This window comes from Syzygium oleosum, unplaced genomic scaffold, assembly GCF_021117445.2.
Source record: "Syzygium oleosum isolate NSW1041296 unplaced genomic scaffold, Sole_v2.1 Sole_v2.45, whole genome shotgun sequence".
In the NCBI taxonomy this organism is placed as follows: Eukaryota; Viridiplantae; Streptophyta; class Magnoliopsida; order Myrtales; family Myrtaceae; genus Syzygium; species Syzygium oleosum.
In genome coordinates this window covers 2,102,541-2,125,378 of record NW_026607529.1, presented here as the reverse complement: position 1 = coordinate 2,125,378, position 22,838 = coordinate 2,102,541, and the positions used below count along the sequence as shown (strand labels likewise).

The 22,838-nt window shown below is 50.3% G+C and overlaps 18 non-coding genes and 28 pseudogenes across 18 annotated transcripts; all 46 read right to left on the bottom strand.

Annotated features, from left to right (window-relative positions):
* Positions 1-113: 113 nt before the first annotated feature.
* On the bottom strand, positions 114-230 carry LOC130136363 (5S ribosomal RNA). Its single transcript, XR_008815335.1, has one exon. It is a non-coding gene; the product is annotated as a 5S ribosomal RNA (ribosomal RNA).
* A 371-nt stretch (positions 231-601) lies between these two features.
* LOC130136516 (5S ribosomal RNA) lies at positions 602-715 on the bottom strand (annotated as a pseudogene).
* A 372-nt stretch (positions 716-1,087) lies between these two features.
* On the bottom strand, positions 1,088-1,201 carry LOC130136429 (5S ribosomal RNA; annotated as a pseudogene).
* Positions 1,202-1,573: 372 nt separating this feature from the next.
* LOC130136355 (5S ribosomal RNA) lies at positions 1,574-1,688 on the bottom strand. The gene has a single exon (XR_008815327.1). It is a non-coding gene; the product is annotated as a 5S ribosomal RNA (ribosomal RNA).
* Positions 1,689-2,064: 376 nt separating this feature from the next.
* LOC130136373 (5S ribosomal RNA) lies at positions 2,065-2,182 on the bottom strand. Its single transcript, XR_008815345.1, has one exon. It is a non-coding gene; the product is annotated as a 5S ribosomal RNA (ribosomal RNA).
* Positions 2,183-3,044: 862 nt separating this feature from the next.
* Positions 3,045-3,158, bottom strand: LOC130136455 (5S ribosomal RNA; annotated as a pseudogene).
* A 371-nt stretch (positions 3,159-3,529) lies between these two features.
* On the bottom strand, positions 3,530-3,646 carry LOC130136447 (5S ribosomal RNA; annotated as a pseudogene).
* A 367-nt stretch (positions 3,647-4,013) lies between these two features.
* Positions 4,014-4,129, bottom strand: LOC130136474 (5S ribosomal RNA; annotated as a pseudogene).
* A 366-nt stretch (positions 4,130-4,495) lies between these two features.
* On the bottom strand, positions 4,496-4,611 carry LOC130136375 (5S ribosomal RNA). Its single transcript, XR_008815347.1, has one exon. It is a non-coding gene; the product is annotated as a 5S ribosomal RNA (ribosomal RNA).
* Positions 4,612-4,978: 367 nt separating this feature from the next.
* LOC130136418 (5S ribosomal RNA) lies at positions 4,979-5,097 on the bottom strand (annotated as a pseudogene).
* A 366-nt stretch (positions 5,098-5,463) lies between these two features.
* On the bottom strand, positions 5,464-5,577 carry LOC130136484 (5S ribosomal RNA; annotated as a pseudogene).
* Positions 5,578-5,951: 374 nt separating this feature from the next.
* LOC130136454 (5S ribosomal RNA) lies at positions 5,952-6,068 on the bottom strand (annotated as a pseudogene).
* Positions 6,069-6,441: 373 nt separating this feature from the next.
* LOC130136362 (5S ribosomal RNA) lies at positions 6,442-6,560 on the bottom strand. The gene has a single exon (XR_008815334.1). It is a non-coding gene; the product is annotated as a 5S ribosomal RNA (ribosomal RNA).
* A 370-nt stretch (positions 6,561-6,930) lies between these two features.
* On the bottom strand, positions 6,931-7,046 carry LOC130136350 (5S ribosomal RNA). The gene has a single exon (XR_008815322.1). It is a non-coding gene; the product is annotated as a 5S ribosomal RNA (ribosomal RNA).
* Positions 7,047-7,407: 361 nt separating this feature from the next.
* LOC130136483 (5S ribosomal RNA) lies at positions 7,408-7,525 on the bottom strand (annotated as a pseudogene).
* A 364-nt stretch (positions 7,526-7,889) lies between these two features.
* On the bottom strand, positions 7,890-8,007 carry LOC130136319 (5S ribosomal RNA). The gene has a single exon (XR_008815291.1). It is a non-coding gene; the product is annotated as a 5S ribosomal RNA (ribosomal RNA).
* A 368-nt stretch (positions 8,008-8,375) lies between these two features.
* On the bottom strand, positions 8,376-8,490 carry LOC130136444 (5S ribosomal RNA; annotated as a pseudogene).
* A 367-nt stretch (positions 8,491-8,857) lies between these two features.
* On the bottom strand, positions 8,858-8,972 carry LOC130136401 (5S ribosomal RNA; annotated as a pseudogene).
* Positions 8,973-9,337: 365 nt separating this feature from the next.
* LOC130136436 (5S ribosomal RNA) lies at positions 9,338-9,451 on the bottom strand (annotated as a pseudogene).
* Positions 9,452-9,822: 371 nt separating this feature from the next.
* On the bottom strand, positions 9,823-9,939 carry LOC130136486 (5S ribosomal RNA; annotated as a pseudogene).
* Positions 9,940-10,302: 363 nt separating this feature from the next.
* Positions 10,303-10,417, bottom strand: LOC130136410 (5S ribosomal RNA; annotated as a pseudogene).
* A 365-nt stretch (positions 10,418-10,782) lies between these two features.
* Positions 10,783-10,897, bottom strand: LOC130136424 (5S ribosomal RNA; annotated as a pseudogene).
* A 372-nt stretch (positions 10,898-11,269) lies between these two features.
* Positions 11,270-11,388, bottom strand: LOC130136395 (5S ribosomal RNA; annotated as a pseudogene).
* Positions 11,389-11,768: 380 nt separating this feature from the next.
* LOC130136332 (5S ribosomal RNA) lies at positions 11,769-11,885 on the bottom strand. Its single transcript, XR_008815304.1, has one exon. It is a non-coding gene; the product is annotated as a 5S ribosomal RNA (ribosomal RNA).
* A 362-nt stretch (positions 11,886-12,247) lies between these two features.
* Positions 12,248-12,362, bottom strand: LOC130136379 (5S ribosomal RNA). The gene has a single exon (XR_008815351.1). It is a non-coding gene; the product is annotated as a 5S ribosomal RNA (ribosomal RNA).
* A 377-nt stretch (positions 12,363-12,739) lies between these two features.
* LOC130136460 (5S ribosomal RNA) lies at positions 12,740-12,856 on the bottom strand (annotated as a pseudogene).
* Positions 12,857-13,222: 366 nt separating this feature from the next.
* On the bottom strand, positions 13,223-13,340 carry LOC130136304 (5S ribosomal RNA). Its single transcript, XR_008815275.1, has one exon. It is a non-coding gene; the product is annotated as a 5S ribosomal RNA (ribosomal RNA).
* Positions 13,341-13,707: 367 nt separating this feature from the next.
* On the bottom strand, positions 13,708-13,827 carry LOC130136327 (5S ribosomal RNA). The gene has a single exon (XR_008815299.1). It is a non-coding gene; the product is annotated as a 5S ribosomal RNA (ribosomal RNA).
* A 366-nt stretch (positions 13,828-14,193) lies between these two features.
* Positions 14,194-14,305, bottom strand: LOC130136446 (5S ribosomal RNA; annotated as a pseudogene).
* A 369-nt stretch (positions 14,306-14,674) lies between these two features.
* Positions 14,675-14,791, bottom strand: LOC130136358 (5S ribosomal RNA). The gene has a single exon (XR_008815330.1). It is a non-coding gene; the product is annotated as a 5S ribosomal RNA (ribosomal RNA).
* A 373-nt stretch (positions 14,792-15,164) lies between these two features.
* Positions 15,165-15,279, bottom strand: LOC130136370 (5S ribosomal RNA). The gene has a single exon (XR_008815342.1). It is a non-coding gene; the product is annotated as a 5S ribosomal RNA (ribosomal RNA).
* Positions 15,280-15,652: 373 nt separating this feature from the next.
* On the bottom strand, positions 15,653-15,771 carry LOC130136340 (5S ribosomal RNA). The gene has a single exon (XR_008815312.1). It is a non-coding gene; the product is annotated as a 5S ribosomal RNA (ribosomal RNA).
* Positions 15,772-16,151: 380 nt separating this feature from the next.
* On the bottom strand, positions 16,152-16,265 carry LOC130136440 (5S ribosomal RNA; annotated as a pseudogene).
* A 371-nt stretch (positions 16,266-16,636) lies between these two features.
* LOC130136472 (5S ribosomal RNA) lies at positions 16,637-16,757 on the bottom strand (annotated as a pseudogene).
* Positions 16,758-17,128: 371 nt separating this feature from the next.
* Positions 17,129-17,247, bottom strand: LOC130136346 (5S ribosomal RNA). The gene has a single exon (XR_008815318.1). It is a non-coding gene; the product is annotated as a 5S ribosomal RNA (ribosomal RNA).
* Positions 17,248-17,614: 367 nt separating this feature from the next.
* LOC130136422 (5S ribosomal RNA) lies at positions 17,615-17,735 on the bottom strand (annotated as a pseudogene).
* A 372-nt stretch (positions 17,736-18,107) lies between these two features.
* Positions 18,108-18,223, bottom strand: LOC130136513 (5S ribosomal RNA; annotated as a pseudogene).
* A 370-nt stretch (positions 18,224-18,593) lies between these two features.
* LOC130136392 (5S ribosomal RNA) lies at positions 18,594-18,711 on the bottom strand (annotated as a pseudogene).
* Positions 18,712-19,088: 377 nt separating this feature from the next.
* LOC130136389 (5S ribosomal RNA) lies at positions 19,089-19,207 on the bottom strand (annotated as a pseudogene).
* A 372-nt stretch (positions 19,208-19,579) lies between these two features.
* On the bottom strand, positions 19,580-19,695 carry LOC130136482 (5S ribosomal RNA; annotated as a pseudogene).
* A 384-nt stretch (positions 19,696-20,079) lies between these two features.
* LOC130136353 (5S ribosomal RNA) lies at positions 20,080-20,197 on the bottom strand. Its single transcript, XR_008815325.1, has one exon. It is a non-coding gene; the product is annotated as a 5S ribosomal RNA (ribosomal RNA).
* Positions 20,198-20,567: 370 nt separating this feature from the next.
* On the bottom strand, positions 20,568-20,689 carry LOC130136481 (5S ribosomal RNA; annotated as a pseudogene).
* Positions 20,690-21,057: 368 nt separating this feature from the next.
* Positions 21,058-21,172, bottom strand: LOC130136462 (5S ribosomal RNA; annotated as a pseudogene).
* A 369-nt stretch (positions 21,173-21,541) lies between these two features.
* Positions 21,542-21,661, bottom strand: LOC130136478 (5S ribosomal RNA; annotated as a pseudogene).
* Positions 21,662-22,035: 374 nt separating this feature from the next.
* LOC130136434 (5S ribosomal RNA) lies at positions 22,036-22,154 on the bottom strand. The gene has a single exon (XR_008815365.1). It is a non-coding gene; the product is annotated as a 5S ribosomal RNA (ribosomal RNA).
* A 375-nt stretch (positions 22,155-22,529) lies between these two features.
* On the bottom strand, positions 22,530-22,648 carry LOC130136361 (5S ribosomal RNA). Its single transcript, XR_008815333.1, has one exon. It is a non-coding gene; the product is annotated as a 5S ribosomal RNA (ribosomal RNA).
* Positions 22,649-22,838: the final 190 nt, after the last annotated feature.

Sequence of the window (22,838 nt, the reverse complement as noted above, 5' to 3'; positions counted from 1 at the left end):
CTTCGCTCGCGAACACCTTCGTGATTCGTCTCGCCCTAAGCAAGATAACGCGCCGCCGACAAAATCTCGACCCGGCAAAAAGGCGATCGTTAAATAAAAAGAAAACGAAAAGAGGGGTGCAACACGAGGACTTCCCAGAGGTCACCCATCCTAGTACTACTCTCGCCCAAGCACGCTTAACTTCTGAGTTCCGATGGGATCCGGTGCATTAGCCTGGTATGATCGCACCCGTCATGTTACGCATTGCAAATGCATTTGAAGCAAAGCCCTTCCTCTTCTCAAGAATTGTATCGGGACTTCTATTTCCTAGCTTTTTTACGAATTGTCGCGCAATTACCGGATAATTAACGGGATACCGCTTGGGAACGAACAAGTGAGCAAAAGAAACGCTTCTCGGAAAACCTCGAAATTCCCGCTGATTTGAGCACAGCCTTTGTTCCGATGGACTCACGGCCCGTAAGCACTTTTCGAAAGCCGTGGGCCCCGTCTTCGCTTCGCGAACACCTTCGTGATCTGTCTCGCCCGGCAAGATAACGCGCCGCTCGACAAAATCTCGACCCGGCAAAAAGGCGATCGTTAAATAAAAAGAAAACGAAAAAGAGGGGTGCAACACGAGGACTTCCTCAGAGGTCACCCATCCTAGTACTACTCTCGCCAAGCACGCTTAACTTCGAGTTCGATGGGATCCGGCATTAGCTATGGTATGATCGCACCCGTCCATGTTACGCATTGCAAATGCATTTGAAGCAAAGCCCTTCCTCTTCTCAAGAATTGTATCGGGACTTCTATTTCCGGTTTTTTATACGACCCGTCGCGCAATTACCGGATAATTAACGGGATACCGCTCAGGGAACGAACAAGTGAGCAAAAGAAACGCTTCTCGAAAACCTCGAAATTCCCGCCATTTGTGCACAGCCTTTTTTGTTCCGGATGGACTCACTGGCCCGTAAGCACTTTTCGGAAAGCCGTGGGTCTCTGCTTCTCGCGAACACCTTCGTGATTCGTCTCGCCCGGCAAGATAACGCGCCGCCGACAAAATCTCGACCCGGCAAAAAGGCGATCGTTAAATAAAAAGAAAACGAAAAAGAGGGTGCAACACGAGGACTTCCTCAGAGGTCACCCATCCTAGTACTACTCTCGCCCAAGCACGCTTAACTTCGGAGTTCATGGGATCCTGCATTAGGCTGGTATGATCGCACCCGTCATGTTACGCATTGCAAATGCATTTGAAGCAAAGCCCTTCCTCTTCTCAAGAATTGTATCGGGACTTCTATTTCCTAGCTTTTTTACGAACTCGTCGCGCAATTACCTGGATAATTAACGGGATACCGCTTTGGGAACGAACAAGTGAGCAAAAGAAACGCTTTCGGAAAACCTCGAAATTCCCGCGCTACGAGCACAGCCTTTTGTTCCGATGGACTCACGGGCCCGTAAGCACTTTTCGGAAAGCCGTGGGCCCCGCCTCGCTCGCGAACACCTTCGTGATTCGTCTCGCCCGGCAAGATAACGCGCCGCCGACAAAATCTCGACCCGGCAAAAAGGCGATCGTTAAATAAAAAGAAAACGAAAAAGAGGGGTGCAACACGAGGACTTCCCAGAGGTCACCCATCCTAGTACTACTCTCGCCCAAGCACGCTTAACTTCGGAGTTCGATGGGATCCGGCATTAGCGCTGGTATGATCGCACCCGTCATGTTACGCATTGCAAATGCATTTGAAGCAAAGCCCTTCCTCTTCTCAAGAATTGTATCGGGACTTCTATTTCCTGGTTTTTTTACGAATTCGTCGCGCAATTACCTGGATAATTAACTGGATACCGCTTGGGAACGAACAAGTGAGCAAAAAGAAACGCTTCTCGGAAAACCTCGAAATTCCCGCTACATTTGTTACGCCTTTGTTCCTGGATGGACTCACGGGCCCGTAAGCACTTTTCTGGAAAGCCGTGGCCCCGTCTCGCTCGCGAACACCTTCGTGATTCGTCTCGCCCCGGCAAGATAACGCGCCGCTCGACAAAATCTCGACCCGGCAAAAAGGCGATCGTTAAATAAAAAGAAAAACGAAAAGAGAGGTGCAACACGAGGACTTCCTGTGAGGTCACCCATCCTAGTACTACTCTCGCCCAAGCACGCTTAACTTCGGAGTTCGATGGGATCCGTGCATTAGTGGCCGGTATGATCGCACCCGTCATGTTACGCATTGCAAATGCATTTGAAGCAAAGCCCTTCCTCTTCTCAAGAATTGTATCGGGACTTCTATTTCCGGTTTTTTTTACGACCCGTCGCGCAATTACTCTGGATAATTAACGGATACCGCTTGGGAACGAACAAGTGAGCAAAGAAACGCTTTCGGAAAACCTCGAAATTCCCGCGTTTGTAAATGCCTTTTGTTCCGGATGGACTCACGGGGCCCGTAGCACTTTTCGGAAAGCCGTGGCCCCGCCTCGCTCGCGAACACCTTCGTGATTCGTCTCGCCCGGCAAGATAACGCGCCGCTCGACAAAATCTCGACCCGGCAAAAAGGCGATCGTTAAATAAAAAGAAAACGAAAAAGAGGGGTGCAACACGAGGACTTCCTGTGAGGTCACCCATCCTAGTACTACTCTCGCCTCAAGCACGCTTAACTTCGAGTTCGATGGGATCCTATGGCATTAAAGGCCGCATGATCGCACCCGTCATGTTACGCATTGCAAATGCATTTGAAGCAAAGCCCTTCCTCTTCTCAAGAATTGTATCGGGACTTCTATTTCCGGTTTTTTTACGATTCCGTCACAAGCAATTACCTGATAATTAACTGGATACCGCTCGGGAACGAACAAGTGAGCAAAGAAACGCTTCTGGAAAACCTCGAAATTCCCGCGCATTTGTGCACGCCTTTTGTTCCGGATGGACTCACGGGCCCGTAAGCACTTTTCGGAAAGCCGTGGCCCCGTGCGCTTCGCTCGCGAACACCTTCGTGATTCGTCTCGCCCGGCAAGATAACGCGCCGTCGACAAAATCTCGACCCGGCAAAAAGGCGATCGTTAAATAAAAAGAAAAACGAAAAAGAGGGGTGCAACACGAGGACTTCCCAGAGGTCACCCATCCTAGTACTACTCTCGCCCAAGCACGCTTAACTTCGAGTTCGATGGGATCCTGCATTAGGCCAGGTATGATCGCACCCGTCATGTTACGCATTGCAAATGCATTTGAAGCAAAGCCCTTCCTCTTCTCAAGAATTGTATCGGGACTTCTATTTCCGGTTTTTTACGACCCGTCGTCGCAATTACCGGATAATTAACGGATACCGCTTGGGAACGAACAAGTGAGCAAAGAAACGTTTCTCGGAAAACCTCGAAATTCCCGCTGCATTTGAATGCACGCTTTTGTTCCGGATGGACTCACGGCCCGTAAGCACTTTTCGGAAAGCCGTTGGCCCCGCTTCGCTCGCGAACACCTTCGTGATTCTGTCTCGCCCGGCAAGATAACGCGCCGCCGACAAAATCTCGACCCGGCAAAAAGGCGATCGTTAAATAAAAAGAAAAACGAAAAAGAGGGGTGCAACACGAGGACTTCCCAGTGAGGTCACCCATCCTAGTACTACTCTCGCCCAAGCACGCTTAACTTCGAGTTCGATGGGATCCGGCATTAGTCGCCGGTATGATCGCACCCGTCATGTTACGCATTGCAATGCATTTGAAGCAAAGCCCTTCCTCTTCTCAAGAATTGTATTGGGACTTCTATTTCCGGTTTTTTACTTACATCCGTCGCGCAATTACCTGGATAATTAATCGGATACCGCTTGGGAACGAACAAGTGAGCAAAGAAACGTTTCGGAAAACCTCGAAATTCCCGCCACGAGCACAGCTTTGTTCCGGATGGACTCACGGGGCCCGTAAGCACTTTTCGGAAAGCCGTGGCCCCGTCTCGCTTCGCGAACACCTTCGTGATTCGTCTCGCCCGGCAAGATAACGCGCCGCTCGACAAAATCTCGACCCGGCAAAAAGGCGATCGTTAAATAAAAAGAAAACGAAAAAGAGGGGTGCAACACGAGGACTTCCCAGAGGTCACCCATCCTAAGTACTACTCTCGCCCAAGCACGCTTAACTTCTGAGTTCGATGGATCCGGTGCATTAGGCCGGTATGATCGCACCTGCCATGTTACGCATTGCAAATGCATTTGAAGCAAAGCCCTTCCTCTTCTCAAGAATTGTATCGGGACTTCTATTTCCGGTTTTTTACGAATTGTCGCGCAATTACCGGATAATTAACGGATACCGCTCGGGAACGAACAAGTGAGCAAAAGAAACGCTTCTCGAAAACCTCGAAATTCCCGCGCACGAGCACATGCCTTTTGTTCCGGATGGACTCACGGGGCCCGTAAGCACTTTTCTAAAGCCGTGGGCCCTGTCGCTCGCGCGAACACCTTCGTGATTCGTCTCGCCCGCAAGATAACGCGCCGCTCGACAAAATCTCGACCCGGCAAAAAGGCGATCGTTAAATAAAAAGAAAACGAAAAGAGGGGTGCAACACGAGGACTTCCCAGAGGTCACCCATCCTAGTACTACTCTCGCCCAAGCACGCTTAACTTCGAGTTCCTGATGGGATCCGGCATTAGTGCCGGTATGATCGCACCCGTCATGTTACGCATTGCAAATGCATTTGAAGCAAAGCCCTTCCTCTTCTCAAGAATTGTATTGGGACTTCTATTTCCGGTTTTTTTACGACCCGTCGCGCAATTACTCTGATAATTAACTGATACCGCTTGGGAACGAACAAGTGAGCAAAGAAACGCTTCTAAAACCTCGAAATTCCCGCCATTTGTGCACAGCCTTTGTTCCGGATGGACTCACGGGGCCCGTAAGCACTTTTCGAAAGCCGTGGCCCCGTCTCGCTCGCGAACACCTTCGTGATTCGTCTCGCCCCGGCAAGATAACGCGCCGCTCGACAAAATCTCGACCCGGCAAAAAGGCGATCGTTAAATAAAAAGAAAAACGAAAAAGAGGGGTGCAACACGAGGACTTCCCTGTGAGGTCACCCATCCTAGTACTACTCTCGCCCAAGCACGCTTAACTTCTGAGTTCGATGGGATCCGTGCATTAGCGCCGGGTATGATCGCACCCGCCATGTTACGCATTGCAAATGCATTTGAAGCAAAGCCCTTCCTCTTCTCAAGAATTGTATCGGGACTTCTATTTCCTGCTTTTTTACGACCGTCGCGCAATTACCTGGATAATTAACGGATACCGCTCGGGAACGAACAAGTGAGCAAAAGAAACGCGGAAAACCTCGAAATTCCCGCTTACGAGCAAATGCCTTTTGTTCCGGATGGACTCACGGGGCCCGTAAGCACTTTTCGGAAAGCCGTGGCCCTGCTTCGCTCGCGAACACCTTCGTGATTCGTCTCGCCCGGCAAGATAACGCGCCGCTCGACAAAATCTCGACCCGGCAAAAAAGGCGATCGTTAAATAAAAAGAAAACGAAAAAGAGGGGTGCAACACGAGGACTTCCTGAGGTCACCCATCCTAGTACTACTCTCGCCCAAAGCACGCTTAACTTCGAGTTCGATGGGATCCGGCATTAGCGCTGGTATGATCGCACCTGTCATGTTACGCATTGCAAATGCATTTGAAGCAAAGCCCTTCCTCTTCTCAAGAATTGTATTGGGACTTCTATTTCCGGTTTTTTTACGAATTCGTCGCGCAATTACCTGGATAATTAACGGGATACCGCTCGGGAACGAACAAGTGAGCAAAGAAACGCTTCTCGGAAAACCTCGAAATTCCCGCCATTTACGAGCACAGCCTTTGTTCCGGATGGACTCACTGGCCCGTAAGCACTTTTCGGAAAGCCGCTGGCCCTGCCTTCGCTTCGCGAACACCTTCGTGATTCGTCTCGCCCGGCAAGATAACGCGCCGCTCGACAAAATCTCGACCCGGCAAAAAGGCGATCGTTAAATAAAAAGAAAACGAAAAGAGGGGTGCAACACGAGGACTTCCTGTGAGGTCACCCATCCTAGTACTACTCTCGCCCAAGCACGCTTAACTTCGAGTTCGATGGGATCCGCAGCATTAAGGTCGGTATGATCGCACCTGTCATGTTACGCATTGCAAATGCATTTGAAGCAAAGCCCTTCCTCTTCTCAAGAATTGTATCGGGACTTCTATTTCCGGTTTTTTACGACCCGTCGCGCAATTACTCTGGATAATTAACGGGATACCGCTCGGGAACGAACAAGTGAGCAAAGAAACGCTTCTCGGAAAACCTCGAAATTCCCGCTTTGAGCACAGCCTTTTGTTCCGGATGGACTCACTGGGCCCGTAAGCACTTTTCGGAAAGCCGTGGGTTCCCGCCTCGCTTCGCGAACACCTTCATGATTCGTCTCGCCCTGAAAGATAACGCGCCGCTCGACAAAATCTCGACCCGGCAAAAAGGCGATCGTTAAACAAAAAGAAAAACGAAAAAGAGGGGTGCAACACGAGGACTTCCTGCAGAGGTCACCCATCCTAGTACTACTCTCGCCCAAGCACGCTTAACTTCGAGTTCCGATGGGATCCGGTGCATTAGCGCTGGTATGATCGCACCCGTCATGTTACGCATTGCAAATGCATTTGAAGCAAAGCCCTTCCTCTTCTCAAGAATTGTATTTGGGACTTCTATTTCCGGTTTTTTTACGACCCGTCGCGCAATTACCGGATAATTAACTGGGATACCGCTCGGGAACGAACAAGTGAGCAAAAGAAACGCTTTCGGAAAACCTCGAAATTCCCGCCATTTGTAAGCACGCCTTTGTTCCGATGGACTCACGTGGCCCGTAAGCACTTTTCGGAAAGCCGTGGCCCCGCTCGCTTCGCGAACACCTTCGTGATTCGTCTCGCCCCTGCAAGATAACGCGCCGCCGACAAAATCTCGACCCGGCAAAAAGGCGATCGTTAAACAAAAAGAAAAACGAAAAAGAGGTGCAACACGAGGACTTCCCAGAGGTCACCCATCCTAGTACTACTCTCGCCCAAGCACGCTTAACTTCGGAGTTCGATGGGATCCGGGCATTAGTGCCGGTATGATCGCACCCGTCATGTTACGCATTGCAAATGCATTTGAAGCAAAGCCCTTCCTCTTCTCAAGAATTGTATTGGGACTTCTATTTCCGGTTTTTTACGAATTCGTCGCGCAATTACCGGATAATTAACGGATACCGCTTGGGAACGAACAAGTGAGCAAAGAAACGCTTCGGAAAACCTCGAAATTCCCGCATTTGTGCATGCCTTTGTTCCGATGGACTCACTGGCCCGTAAGCACTTTTCGGAAAGCCGTGGCCCCGCCTCGCTCGCGAACACCTTCGTGATCTGTCTCGCCCGGCAAGATAACGCGCCGCTCGACAAAATCTCGACCCGGCAAAAGGCGATCGTTAAATAAAAAGAAAACGAAAAGAGAGGGTGCAACACGAGGACTTCCTGTGAGGTCACCCATCCTAGTACTACTTACTCGCCCAAGCACGCTTAACTTCGAGTTCCACTGGATCCGTGCATTAGTGCCGGTATGATCGCACCTGTCATGTTACGCATTGCAAATGCATTTGAAGCAAAGCCCTTCCTCTTCTCAAGAATTGTATCGGGACTTCTATTTCCGGTTTTTTTACGACCCGTCGCGCAATTACCTGGATAATTAACGGATACCGCTGGGAACGAACAAGTGAGCAAAGAAACGCTTCGGAAAACCTCGAAATTCCCGCTTACGAGCACAGCCTTTGTTCCGATGGACTCACTGGGCCCGTAAGCACTTTTCGGAAAGCCGTGGCCCCGGCTTCGCTCGCGAACACCTTCGTGATTCGTCTCGCCCGGCAAGATAACGCGCCGCTCGACAAAATCTCGACCCGGCAAAAAGGCGATCGTTAAATAAAAAGAAAACGAAAAGAGGGGTGCAACACGAGACTTCCCAGAGGTCACCCATCCTAGTACTACTCTCGCCCAAGCACGCTTAACTTCGGAGTTCCTGATGGGATCCGGTGCATTAGTGCCTGTATGATCGCACCCGTCATGTTACGCATTGCAAATCCATTTGAAGCAAAGCCCTTCCTCTTCTCAAGAATTGTATCGGGACTTCTATTTCCGGTTTTTTTACGACCCGTCGCGCAATTACCGGATAATTAACTGATACCGCTTGGGAACGAACAAGTGAGCAAAAGAAACGCTTCTGGAAAACCTCGAAATTCCCGCTATTTGTGCACATGCCTTTTGTTCCGATGGACTCACGGGGCCCGTAAGCACTTTTCTGGAAAGCCGCGGCCCCGTCTCGCCTCGCGAACACCTTCGTGATTCGTCTCGCCCGGCAAGATAACGCGCCGCTCGACAAAATCTCGACCCGGCAAAAAGGCGATCGTTAAATAAAAAGAAAACGAAAAAGAGGGCAACACGAGGACTTCCCAGAGGTCACCCATCCTAGTACTACTCTCGCCCAAGCACGCTTAACTTCTGAGTTCCATGGATCCGTGCATTATTGCCGGTATGATCGCACCCGTCATGTTACGCATTGCAAATGCATTTGAAGCAAAGCCCTTCCTCTTCTCAAGAATTGTATTGGGACTTCTATTTCCGGTTTTTTTACGAATTCGTCGCGCAATTACGGATAATTAACGGATACCGCTTGGGAACGAACAAGTGAGCAAAGAAACGTTTCGGAAAACCCCGAAATTCCCGCATTTGAGCACAGCCTTTTGTTCCGGATGGACTCACGGGGCCCGTAAGCACTTTTCTCGAAAGCCGTGGCCCCGTCTCGCTCGCGAACACCTTCGTGATTCGCCTCGCCCGGCAAGATAACGCGCCGCTCGACAAAATCTCGACCCGGCAAAAAGGCGATCGTTAAATAAAAAGAAAACGAAAAAGAGGGGTGCAACACGAGGACTTCCTGTGAGGTCACCCATCCTAGTACTACTCTCGCCCAAGCACGCTTAACTTCGAGTTCGATGGGATCCGGCATTAGCGCTGGTATGATCGCACCCGTCATGTTACGCATTGCAAATGCATTTGAAGCAAAGCCCTTCCTCTTCTCAAGAATTGTATTGGGACTTCTATTTCCGGTTTTTTTACGAATTGTCGCGCAATTACCGGATAATTAACGGATACCGCTTGGGAACGAACAAGTGAGCAAAAGAAACGCTTCTAAAACCTCGAAATTCCCGCTACGACATGCCTTTGTTCCGGATGGACTCACTGGGCCCGTAAGCACTTTTCGGAAAGCCGCGGGCCCCGTCTCGCTCGCGAACACCTTCGTGATTCGTCTCGCCCGGCAAGATAACGCGCCGCCGACAAAATCTCGACCCTAAGCAAAAAGGCGATCGTTAAATAAAAAGAAAAACGAAAAAGAGGGGTGCAACACGAGGACTTCCCAGAGGTCACCCATCCTAGTACTACTCTCGCCCAAGCACGCTTAACTTCGAGTTCGATGGGATCCGTGCATTAGGCTGGTATGATCGCACCCGTCATGTTACGCATTGCAAATGCATTTGAAGCAAAGCCCTTCCTCTTCTCAAGAATTGTATCGGGACTTCTATTTCCGGTTTTTTTTACGACCCGCCGCGCAATTACTCTGGATAATTAACGGATACCGCTCGGGAACGAACAAGTGAGCAAAAAGAAACGCTTCTCGAAAACCCCGAAATTCCCGCTATTTGAGCACAGCCTTTTGTTCCGATGGACTCACTGGGCCCGTAAGCACTTTTCGGAAAGCCGTGGCCCCGCTTCGCTCGCGAACACCTTCGTGATTCGTCTCGCCCGGCAAGATAACGCGCCGCCGACAAAATCTCGACCCGGCAAAAAGGCGATCGTTAAATAAAAAGAAAACGAAAAAGAGGGGTGCAACACGAGGACTTCCTGTGAGGTCACCCATCCTAGTACTACTCGCCCCAAGCACGCTTAACTTCGTGAGTTCATGGGATCCTCGGCATTAGTGCCGGTATGATCGCACCTGGCATGTTACGCATTGCAAATGCATTTGAAGCAAAGCCCTTCCTCTTCTCAAGAATTGTATCGGGACTTCTATTTCCGGTTTTTTACGACCCGTCGCGCAATTACCTGGATAATTAACGGATACCGCTTGGGAACGAACAAGTGAGCAAAGAAACGCTTTCTGAAAACCTCGAAATTCCCGCTTTACGAGCACAGCCTTTTGTTCCGATGGACTCACGGCCCGTAAGCACTTTTCGGAAAGCCGTGGCCCCGTCTCGCTCGCGAACACCTTCGTGATTCGTCTCGCCCGCAAGATAACGCGCCGCCGACAAAATCTCGACCCGGCAAAAAGGCGATCGTTAAATAAAAAGAAAACGAAAAAGAGGGGTGCAACACGAGGACTTCCCAGAGGTCACCCATCCTAGTACTACTCTCGCCCAAGCACGCTTAACTTCGGAGTTCGATGGGATCCATGCATTAGGCCGGTATGATCGCACCCGTCATGTTACGCATTGCAAATGCATTTGAAGCAAAGCCCTTCCTCTTCTCAAGAATTGTATCGGGACTTCTATTTCCGGTTTTTTACGACCCGTCGCGCAATTACCTGATAATTAACGGGATACCGCTTGGGAACGAACAAGGAGCAAAAAGAAACGCTTCGGAAAACCTCGAAATTCCCGCCATTTGAGCACATGCCTTTTGTTCCGATGGACTCACGGGCCCGTAAGCACTTTTCGAAAGCCGTGGCCCCGCTCGCTCGCGAACACCTTCGTGATTCGTCTCGCCCCGGCAAGATAACGCGCCGCCGACAAAATCTCGACCCGGCAAAAAGGCGATCGTTAAATAAAAAGAAAACGAAAAAGAGGGGTGCAACACGAGGACTTCCCAGAGGTCACCCATCCTAGTACTACTCTCGCCCAAGCACGCTTAACTTCTGAGTTCGATGGGATCCGTGCATTAGGCTGGTATGATCGCACCCGTCATGTTACGCATTGCAAATGCATTTGAAGCAAAGCCCTTCCTCTTCTCAAGAATTGTATCGGGACTTCTATTTCCGGTTTTTTTACGAATTCGTCGCGCAATTACCGGATAATTAACGGATACCGCTTGGGAACGAACAAGTGAGCAAAAAGAAACGTTTCTGGAAAACCTCGAAATTCCCGCCATTTACGAGCACAGCCTTTGTTCCGATGGACTCACGGGGCCCGTAAGCACTTTTCGGAAAGCCGTGGCCCCGTCTCGCTTCGCGAACACCTTCGTGATTCGTCTCGCCCCGGCAAGATAACGCGCCGCCGACAAAATCTCGACCCGGCAAAAAGGCGATCGTTAAATAAAAAGAAAACGAAAAAGAGGGGTGCAACACGAGGACTTCCTGCAGAGGTCACCCATCCTAGTACTACTCTCGCCCAAGCACGCTTAACTTCGAGTTCGATGGGATCCGAGTGCATTAGTGCTGGTATGATCGCACCCGTCATGTTACGCATTGCAATGCATTTGAAGCAAAGCCCTTCCTCTTCTCAAGAATTGTATCGGGACTTCTATTTCCGGTTTTTTTACGAATTCCCGTCGCGCAATTACCTGATAATTAACGGGATACCGCTTGGGAACGAACAAGTGAGCAAAAAGAAACGCTTCTCGGAAAACCTCGAAATTCCCGCTACGATTTAAGCACACGCCTTTTGTTCCGGATGGACTCACTGGGCCCGTAAGCACTTTTCGGAAAGCCGTGGCCCCGCTTCGCTCGCGAACACCTTCGTGATTCGTCTCGCCCCCCGGCAAGATAACGCGCCGCCGACAAAATCTCGACCCGGCAAAAAGGCGATCGTTAAATAAAAAGAAAACGAAAAAGAGGGGTGCAACACGAGGACTTCCCAGAGGTCACCCATCCTAGTACTACTCTCGCCCAAGCACGCTTAACTTCGAGTTCCGATGGGATCCGGTGCATTAGTGCTGGTATGATCGCACCCGTCATGTTACGCATTGCAAATCCATTTGAAGCAAAGCCCTTCCTCTTCTCAAGAATTGTATCGGGACTTCTATTTCCGGTTTTTTTACGACCCGTCGCGCAATTACCGGATAATTAACTGGATACCGCTCGGGAACGAACAAGTGAGCAAAAGAAACGCCGGAAAACCTCGAAATTCCCGCTACGAGCACAAATTTTGTTCCGATGGACTCACGGGGCCCGTAAGCACTTTTCGAAAGCCGTGGGCCCCGTCGCTTCGCGAACACCTTCGTGATTCGTCTCGCCCGGCAAGATAACGCGCCGCCGACAAAATCTCGACCCGGCAAAAAGGCGATCGTTAAATAAAAAGAAAAACGAAAAAGAGGGGTGCAACACGAGGACTTCCCAGAGGTCACCCATCCTAGTACTACTCTCGCCCAAGCACGCTTAACTTCGAGTTCGATGGGATCCGTGCATTAGTGCCGGTATGATCGCACCCGTCATGTTACGCATTGCAAATGCATTTGAAGCAAAGCCCTTCCTCTTCTCAAGAATTGTATCGGGACTTCTATTTCCGGTTTTTTTACGAATTCGTCGCAATTACCTGGATAATTAACGGATACCGCTCGGGAACGAACAAGTGAGCAAAGAAACGCTTTCTCGGAAAACCTCGAAATTCCCGCTTATTTGTGCACAATGCCTTTTGTTCCGATGGACTCACTGGGCCCGTAAGCACTTTTCGGAAAGCCGCTGGCCCTGTCTCGCTTCGCGAACACCTTCGTGATTCGTCTCCGCCCGGCAAGAAGATAACGCGCCGCTCGACAAAATCTCGACCCGGCAAAAAGGCGATCGTTAAATAAAAAGAAAACGAAAAAGAGGGTGCAACACGAGGACTTCCCGCAGAGGTCACCCATCCTAAGACTACTCTCGCCTAAGCACGCTTAACTTCTGAGTTCGATGGGATCCGGCATTAGTGCCGGTATGATCGCACCCGTCATGTTACGCATTGCAAATGCATTTGAAGCAAAGCCCTTCCTCTTCTCAAGAATTGTATCGGGACTTCTATTTCCGGTTTTTTTACGACCCGTCGCGCAATTACGGATAATTAACTGGATACCGCTCGGGAACGAACAAGTGAGCAAAGAAACGCTTCTAAAACCTCGAAATTCCCGCTACTTTGAGCACAAACTTTGTTCCGATGGACTCACTGGGCCCGTAAGCACTTTTCGGAAAGCCGTTGGCCCCGCCTCGCTCGCGAACACCTTCGTGATTCGTCTCGCCCCGGCAAGATAACGCGCCGCTCGACAAAATCTCGACCCGGCAAAAAGGCGATCGTTAAATAAAAAGAAAACGAAAAAGAGGGTGCAACACGAGGACTTCCTGGAGGTCACCCATCCTAGTACTACTCTCGCCCAAGCACGCTTAACTTCGGAGTTCCGATGGGATCCGGCGCATTAGTGCCGGTATGATCGCACCCGTCATGTTACGCATTGCAAATGCATTTGAAGCAAAGCCCTTCCTCTTCTCAAGAATTGTATCGGGACTTCTATTTCCGGTTTTTTTACGATTCGTCGCGCAATTACCGGATAATTAACGGATACCGCTCTGGGAACGAACAAGTGAGCAAAGAAACGTTTCTCGGAAAACCTCGAAATTCCCGCTATTTGAGCACAGCTTTGTTCCGGATGGACTCACGGGGCCCGTAAGCACTTTTCTGAAAGCCGTGGGCCCCGTCTCGCTCGCGAACACCTTCGTGATTCGTCTCGCCCGGCAAGATAACGCGCCGCCGACAAAATCTCGACCCGGCAAAAGGCGATCGTTAAATAAAAAGAAAACGAAAAAGAGGGGTGCAACACGAGGACTTCCTCAGAGGTCACCCATCCTAGTACTACTCTCGCCCAAGCACGCTTAACTTCGGAGTTCCGATGGGATCCGGTGCATTAGTGGCCGGTATGATCGCACCTGGCCATGTTACGCATTGCAAATGCATTTGAAGCAAAGCCCTTCCTCTTCTCAAGAATTGTATTGGGACTTCTATTTCCGGTTTTTTTACGAATTCGTCGCGCAATTACCGGATAATTAACGGATACCGCTTGGGAACGAACAAGTGAGCAAGAAACGCTTCGGAAAACCTCGAAATTCCCGCTGCTACGAGCAATGCCTTTTGTTCCGATGGACTCACTGCCCGTAAGCACTTTTCGGAAAGCCGTGGCCCCGCTCGCTTCGCGAACACCTTCGTGATTCTGTCTCGCCCCGGCAAGATAACGCGCCGCCGACAAAATCTCGACCCGGCAAAAAGGCGATCGTTAAATAAAAAGAAAACGAAAAGAGGGGTGCAACACGAGACTTCCCAGGAGGTCACCCATCCTAGTACTACTCGCCCAAGCACGCTAACTTCGAGTTCGATGGGATCCGTGCATTAGTGCCGGTATGATCGCACCCGTCATGTTACGCATTGCAAATGCATTTGAAGCAAAGCCCTTCCTCTTCTCAAGAATTGTATTGGGACTTCTATTTCCGCTTTTTTACGACCCGTCGCGCAATTACCTAGATAATTAACGGGATACCGCTTGGGAACGAACAAGTGAGCAAAAAGAAACGCTTCTCGGAAAACCTCGAAATTCCCGCCATTTGAGCACGCCTTTGTTCCGGATGGACTCACTGGCCCGTAAGCACTTTTCGGAAAGCCGTGGGCCCTGCCTCGCTCGCGAACACCTTCGTGATTCGTCTCGCCCGGCAAGATAACGCGCCGCTCGACAAAATCTCGACCCGGCAAAAAGGCGATCGTTAAATAAAAGAAAACGAAAAAGAGGGGTGCAACACGAGGACTTCCTCAGAGGTCACCCATCCTAGTACTACTCTCGCCCAAGCACGCTTAACTTCGAGTTCGATGGGATCCGGCGCATTAGTGCTGGTATGATCGCACCCGTCATGTTACGCATTGCAAATGCATTTGAAGCAAAGCCCTTCCTCTTCTCAAGAATTGTATCGGGACTTCTATTTCCGGCTTTTTTACGACCCGTCGCGCAATTACCTGGATAATTAACGGATACCGCTTTGGGAACGAACAAGTGAGCAAAGAAACGCTTTCGGAAAACCTCGAAATTCCCGCTTTACGAGCACATGCCTTTGTTCCGGATGGACTCACGGGGCCCGTAAGCACTTTTCGGAAAGCCGTGGCCCCGTCTCGCTCGCGAACACCTTCGTGATTCGTCTCGCCCCAAGCAAGATAACGCGCCGCTCGACAAAATCTCGACCCGGCAAAAAGGCGATCGTTAAATAAAAAGAAAAACGAAAAAGAGGGGTGCAACACGAGGACTTCCCAGAGGTCACCCATCCTAGTACTACTCTCGCCCAAGCACGCTTAACTTCGAGTTCTGATGGGATCCGGCATTAGTGCCGGTATGATCGCACCCGTCATGTTACGCATTGCAAATGCATTTGAAGCAAAGCCCTTCCTCTTCTCAAGAATTGTATCGGGACTTCTATTTCCGGTTTTTTTACGACCCGTCGCGCAATTACCGGATAATTAACGGGATACCGCTGGGAACGAACAAGTGAGCAAAGAAACGCTTCGGAAAAACCTCGAAATTCCCGCTTACATTTGTTACATGCCTTTTGTTCCGGATGGACTCACGGGGCCCGTAAGCACTTTTCTAAAGCCGTGGCCCCGTCTCGCTTCGCGCGAACACCTTCGTGATTCGTCTCGCCCGGCAAGATAACGCGCCGCCGACAAAATCTCGACCCCGCAAAAAGGCGATCGTTAAATAAAAAGAAAAACGAAAAAGGGGGGTGCAACACGAGGACTTCCTAGGAGGTCACCCATCCTAGTACTACTCTCGCCCAAGCACGCTTAACTTCTGAGTTCGATGGGATCCTAGTGCATTAGTGCCGGTATGATCGCACCCGTCATGTTACGCATTGCAAATGCATTTGAAGCAAAGCCCTTCCTCTTCTCAAGAATTGTATCGGGACTTCTATTTCCGGTTTTTTTACTTCTAATTCGTCGCGCAATTACCTGGATAATTAACTGGGATACCGCTTGGGAACGAACAAGTGAGCAAAAAGAAACGCTTCTGGAAAACCTCGAAATTCCCGCTACTTGAGTGCTAATGCCTTTGTTCCGATGGACTCACTCGGGCCCGTAAGCACTTTTCGGAAAGCCGTGGCCCCGTCTCGCTTCGCGAACACCTTCGTGATTCGTCTCGCCCCGGCAAGATAACGCGCCGCCGACAAAATCTCGACCCGGCAAAAAGGCGATCGTTAAATAAAAAGAAAACGAAAAAGAGGGGTGCAACACGAGGACTTCCCAGAGGTCACCCATCCTAGTACTACTCTCGCCCAAGCACGCTTAACTTCGAGTTCGACGGGATCCGGCATTAAGGCTGGTATGATCGCACCCGTCATGTTACGCATTGCAAATGCATTTGAAGCAAAGCCCTTCCTCTTCTCAAGAATTGTATCGGGACTTCTATTTCCGGTTTTTTTACGACCCGTCGCGCAATTACCGGATAATTAACGGATACCGCTTGGGAACGAACAAGTGAGCAAAGAAACGTTTCTGGAAAACCTCGAAATTCCCGCTATTTGAGCACAATGCCTTTTGTTCCGGATGGACTCACTGGCCCGTAAGCACTTTTCGGAAAGCCGTGGCCCCGTCTCTCGCTCGCGAACACCTTCGTGATTCGTCTCGCCCGGCAAGATAACGCGCCGCTCGACAAAAATCTCGACCCGGCAAAAAGGCGATCGTTAAATAAAAAGAAAACGAAAAGAGGGGTGCAACACGAGGACTTCCTGCAGAGGTCACCCATCCTAGTACTACTCTCGCCCAAGCACGCTTAACTTCGAGTTCGATGGGATCCTAAGTGCATTAGCCGCCGGTATGATCGCACCCGTCATGTTACGCATTGCAAATGCATTTGAAGCAAAGCCCTTCCTCTTCTCAAGAATTGTATCGGGACTTCTATTTCCGGTTTTTTTACGAATCCGTCGCGCAATTACCGGATAATTAACGGATACCGCTTGGGAACGAACAAGTGAGCAAAGAAACGCTTTCTCGGAAAACCTCGAAATTCCCGCGATTTGAGCAATGCCTTTTGTTCCGATGGACTCACGGGCCCGTAAGCACTTTTCGAAAGCCGTGGCCCTGGCCGTTCGCTCGCGAACACCTTCGTGATTCGTCTCGCCCGGCAAGATAACGCGCCGCCGACAAAATCTCGACCCGGCAAAAAGGCGATCGTTAAATAAAAAGAAAAACGAAAAAGAGGGGTGCAACACGAGGACTTCCTGCAGAGGTCACCCATCCTAGTACTACTCTCGCCCAAGCACGCTTAACTTCTGAGTTCGATGGGATCCGGTGCATTAGTGCCGGTATGATCGCACCCGTCATGTTACGCATTGCAAATGCATTTGAAGCAAAGCCCTTCCTCTTCTCAAGAATTGTATCGGGACTTCTATTTCCGGTTTTACGAATTCGTCGCGCAATTACCGGATAATTAACTGATACCGCTCGGGAACGAACAAGTGAGCAAAGAAACGCTTCTCGGAAAACCTCGAAATTCCCGCTTTACGAGCACAGCCTTTGTTCCGGATGGACTCACGGGGCCCGTAAGCACTTTTCGGAAAGCCGTGGGCCCCGTCTCGCTCGCGAACACCTTCGTGATTCGTCTCGCCCGGCAAGATAACGCGCCGCCGACAAAATCTCGACCCGGCAAAAAGGCGATCGTTAAATAAAAAGAAAAACGAAAAAGAGGGGTGCAACACGAGGACTTCCCGTGAGGTCACCCATCCTAGTACTACTCTCGCCCAAGCACGCTTAACTTCGGAGTCTCCGATGGGATCCGGTGGCATTGGGCCGGTGGCGATCGCACTCCGTCATGTTACGCATTGCAAATGCATTTGAAGCAAAGCCCTTCCTCTTCTCAAGAATTGTATTGGGACTTCTATTTCCGGTTTTTTTACGAATTCGTCACAAGCAATTACCTGGATAATTAACGGATACCGCTCAGGAACGAACAAGTGAGCAAAGAAACGCTTCGGAAAACCTCGAAATTCCCGCCATTTGTAGCACGCCTTTTGTTCCGGATGGACTCACGGGCCCGTAAGCACTTTTCTAAAGCCGTGGCCCCGCCTTCGCTCGCGAACACCTTCGTGATTCGTCTCGCCCGGCAAGATAACGCGCCGCCGACAAAATCTCGACCCGGCAAAAAAAGGCGATCGTTAAATAAAAAGAAAACGAAAAAGAGGGGTGCAACACGAGGACTTCCCAGAGGTCACCCATCCTAGTACTACTTCTCGCCCAAGCACGCTTAACTCGAGTTCGATGGATCCGGTGCATTAGGCGCCGGTATGATCGCACCCGTCATGTTACGCATTGCAAATGCATTTGAAGCAAAGCCCTTCCTCTTCTCAAGAATTGTATCGGGACTTCTATTTCCGGTTTTTTACGACCCGTCGCGCAATTACCTGATAATTAATCTGGATACCGCTTGGGAACGAACAAGTGAGCAAAAGAAACGTTTCTCGGAAAACCTCGAAATTCCCGTTGCCATTTGAGCACAGCCTTTGTTCCGGATGGACTCACGGGGCCCGTAAGCACTTTTCGGAAAGCCGTGGCCCCGTCTCGCTCGCGAACACCTTCGTGATTCGTCTCGCCCCAAGATAACGCGCCGCCGACAAAATCTCGACCCGGCAAAAAAGGCGATCGTTAAATAAAAAGAAAACGAAAAGAGGGGTGCAACACGAGGACTTCCCAGAGGTCACCCATCCTAGTACTACTCTCGCCCAAGCACGCTTAACTTCTGAGTTCGATGGGATCCTCAGGCATTAGTGCCGGTATGATCGCACCCGTCATGTTACGCATTGCAAATGCATTTGAAGCAAAGCCCTTCCTCTTCTCAAGAATTGTATCGGGACTTCTATTTCCGGTTTTTTTACGACCCGTCGCGCAATTACTGGATAATTAACGGGATACCGCTCGGGAACGAACAAGTGAGCAAAGAAACGCTTTCTCGGAAAACCTCGAAATTCCCGCCATTTGGCACGAGCGCCTTTGTTCCGGATGGACTCACGGCCCGTGTAGCTAAGCACTTTTCGAAAGCCGTGGCCCCGTCTCGCTTCGCGAACACCTTCGTGATTCGTCTCGCCCGGCAAGATAACGCGCCGCTCGACAAAATCTCGACCCGGCAAAAAGGCGATCGTTAAATAAAAAGAAAACGAAGAGAGAGGGGTGCAACACGAGGACTTCCCAGGAGGTCACCCATCCTAGTACTACTCTCGCCCAAGCACGCTTAACTTCGAGTTCATGGGATCCTAAGTGCATTAGTGCTGGGTATGATCGCACCCGTCATGTTACGCATTGCAAATGCATTTGAAGCAAAGCCCTTCCTCTTCTCAAGAATTGTATTGGGACTTCTATTTCCGGTTTTACGACCCGTCGCGCAATTACCTGGATAATTAACGGATACCGCTCGGGAACGAACAAGTGAGCAAAAAGAAACGCTTTCTCGGAAAACCTCGAAATTCCCGCCATTTGAGCACATGCCTTTTGTTCCGGATGGACTCACTGGGCCCGTAAGCACTTTTCGGAAAGCCGTGGCCCCGTCTCGCTCGCGCGAACACCTTCGTGATTCGTCTCGCCCGGCAAGATAACGCGCCGCCGACAAAATCTCGACCCGGCAAAAAGGCGATCGTTAAATAAAAAGAAAACGAAAAAGAGGGGTGCAACACGAGGACTTCCTAGAGGTCACCCATCCTAGTACTACTCTCGCCCAAGCACGCTTAACTTCGAGTTCGATGGGATCCGTAGGCATTAGGCTGGTATGATCGCACTCCGTCATGTTACGCATTGCAAATGCATTTGAAGCAAAGCCCTTCCTCTTCTCAAGAATTGTATCGGGACTTCTATTTCCGGTTTTTTTACGTAATTCGTCGCGCAATTACCTGGATAATTAACGGATACCGCTTCGGGAACGAACAAGTGAGCAAAAAGAAACGCTTCTCGGAAAACCTCGAAATTCCCGTTGCCATTTGCTAATGCCTTTTGTTCCGATGGACTCACTGGGCCCGTAAAGCACTTTTCGGAAAGCCGCGGGCCCTGGGCTTTCGCTCGCGAACACCTTCGTGATCTGCTCTCGCCCGGCAAGATAACGCGCCGCTCGACAAAATCTCGACCCGGCAAAAAGGCGATCGTTAAATAAAAAGAAAAACGAAAAAGAGGGGTGCAACACGAGGACTTCCCAGAGGTCACCCATCCTAGTACTACTCTCGCCCAAGCACGCTTAACTTCGGAGTTCGATGGGATCCTGATGCATTAGCGCTGGTATGATCGCACCCGGCCATGTTACGCATTGCAAATGCATTTGAAGCAAAGCCCTTCCTCTTCTCAAGAATTGTATCGGGACTTCTATTTCCGGTTTTACGAATTCGTCGCGCAATTACCGGATAATTAACGGATACCGCTCGGGAACGAACAAGTGAGCAAAAAGAAACGCTTCTCGGAAAACCTCGAAATTCCCGCCATTTGTTACGCCTTTTGTTCCGGATGGACTCACTGGGCCCGTAAGCACTTTTCGGAAAGCCGTGGCCCCGCCTCGCTCGCGAACACCTTCGTGATTCGTCTCGCCCGGCAAGATAACGCGCCGCTCGACAAAATCTCGACCCGGCAAAAAGGCGATCGTTAAATAAAAAGAAAACGATGAAAAGAGGGGTGTAACACGAGGACTTCCCTGAGAGGTCACCCATCCTAGTATTACTCTCGCCCAAGCACGCTTAACTTCTCGAGTTCGATGGGATCCGGTGCATTAATAGGCCGGTATGATCGCACCCGTCATGTTACGCATTGCAAATGCATTTGAAGCAAAGCCCTTCCTCTTCTCAAGAATTGTATCGGGACTTCTATTTCCGGTTTTTTTACGACCCGTCGCGCAATTACCTGGATAATTAACGGGATACCGCTTGGGAACGAACAAGTGAGCAAAAGAAACGCTTCGGAAAACCTCGAAATTCCCGCTACAGCACAGCCTTTTGTTCCGGATGGACTCACGGGGCCCGTAAGCACTTTTCGAAAGCCGTGGCCCCGTCTCGCTCGCGAACACCTCGCGTGATTCGTCTCGCCCTGAAAGATAACGCGCCGCTCGACAAAATCTCGACCCGGCAAAAAGGCGATCGTTAAATAAAAAGAAAAACGAAAAAGAGGGGTGCAACACGAGGACTTCCCAGAGGTCACCCATCCTAGTACTACTCTCGCCCAAGCACGCTTTAACTTCGAGTTCGATGGGATCCGGCATTAAAGCCGGTATGATCGCACCCGTCATGTTACGCATTGCAAATGCATTTGAAGCAAAGCCCTTCCTCTTCTCAAGAATTGTATCGGGACTTCTATTTCCGGTTTTTTTTACGACCCGTCGCGCAATTACCGGATAATTAACGGGATACTGCTTGGGAACGAACAAGTGAGCAAAAGAAACGCTTCGGAAAACCTCGAAATTCCCGCTTTTGAGCACAGCCTTTGTTCCGATGGACTCACGGGGCCCGTAAGCACTTTTCGGAAAGCCGTGGCCCCCGTCTCGCTTCGCGAACACCTTCGTGATTCGTCTCGCCCCGGCAAGATAACGCGCCGCTCGACAAAATCTCGACCCGGCAAAAGGCGATCGTTAAATAAAAAGAAAACGTAAAAGAGGGGTGCAACACGAGGACTTCCTCAGAGGTCACCCATCCTAGTACTACTCTCGCCTAAAGCCACGCTTAACTTTGAGTTCGATGGGATCCGGTGCATTAGCTGCTGGTATGATCGCACCCGTCATGTTACGCATTGCAAATCCATTTGAAGCAAAGCCCTTCCTCTTCTCAAGAATTGTATCGGGACTTCTATTTCCGGTTTTTTTACGACCCGTCGCGCAATTACCGGATAATTAACGGGATACTGCTTGGGAACGAACAAGTGAGCAAAAAGAAACGCTTTCTCGAAAACCTCGAATTCCTGCCATTTAAAGCACAGCCTTTTGTTCCGATGGACTCACGGGGCCCGTAAGCACTTTTCGGAAAGCCGTGGGCCCCGTCTCGCTTCGCGAACACCTTCGTGATTCGTCTCGCCCCGGCAAGATAACGCGCCGCTCGACAAAATCTCGACCCGGCAAAAAGGCGATCGTTAAATAAAAAGAAAACGAAAAAGAGGGGTGCAACACGAGGACTTCCCAGGAGGTCACCCATCCTAGTACTACTCTCGCCCAAGCACGCTTAACTTCGGAGTTCTGATGGGATCCGGTGCATTAGTGCTGGTATGATCGCACCCGTCATGTTACGCATTGCAAATCCATTTGAAGCAAAGCCCTTCCTCTTCTCAAGAATTGTATCGGGACTTCTATTTCCGGTTTTTTTACGACCCGTCGCGCAATTACCGGATAATTAACGGGATACCGCTTGGGAACGAACAAGTGAGCAAAAGAAACGCTTCTCGGAAAACCTCGAAATTCCCGCCATTTGTGCACACAGCCTTTTGTTCCGGATGGACTCACGGGGCCCGTAAGCACTTTTCGGAAAGCCGTGGGCCCGTCTCGCCTCGCGAACACCTTCGTGATTCGTCTCGCCCCGGCAAGATAACGCGCCGCTCGACAAAATCTCGACCCGGCAAAAAGGCGATCGTTAAATAAAAAGAAAACGAAAAAGAGGGGTGCAACACGAGGACTTCCCAGAGGTCACCCATCCTAGTACTACTCTCGCCCAAGCACGCTTAACTTCGGAGTTCCGATGGGATCCGGCATGCATTAGGCCGGTATGATCGCACCCGTCATGTTACGCATTGCAAATGCATTTGAAGCAAAGCCCTTCCTCTTCTCAAGAATTGTATCGGGACTTCTATTTCCGGTTTTTTACGACCCGTCGCGCAATTACCGGATAATTAACGGGATACCGCTTGGGAACCCAACAAGTGAGCAAAAGAAACGCTTCTCGGAAAACCTCGAAATTCCCTCCTGCC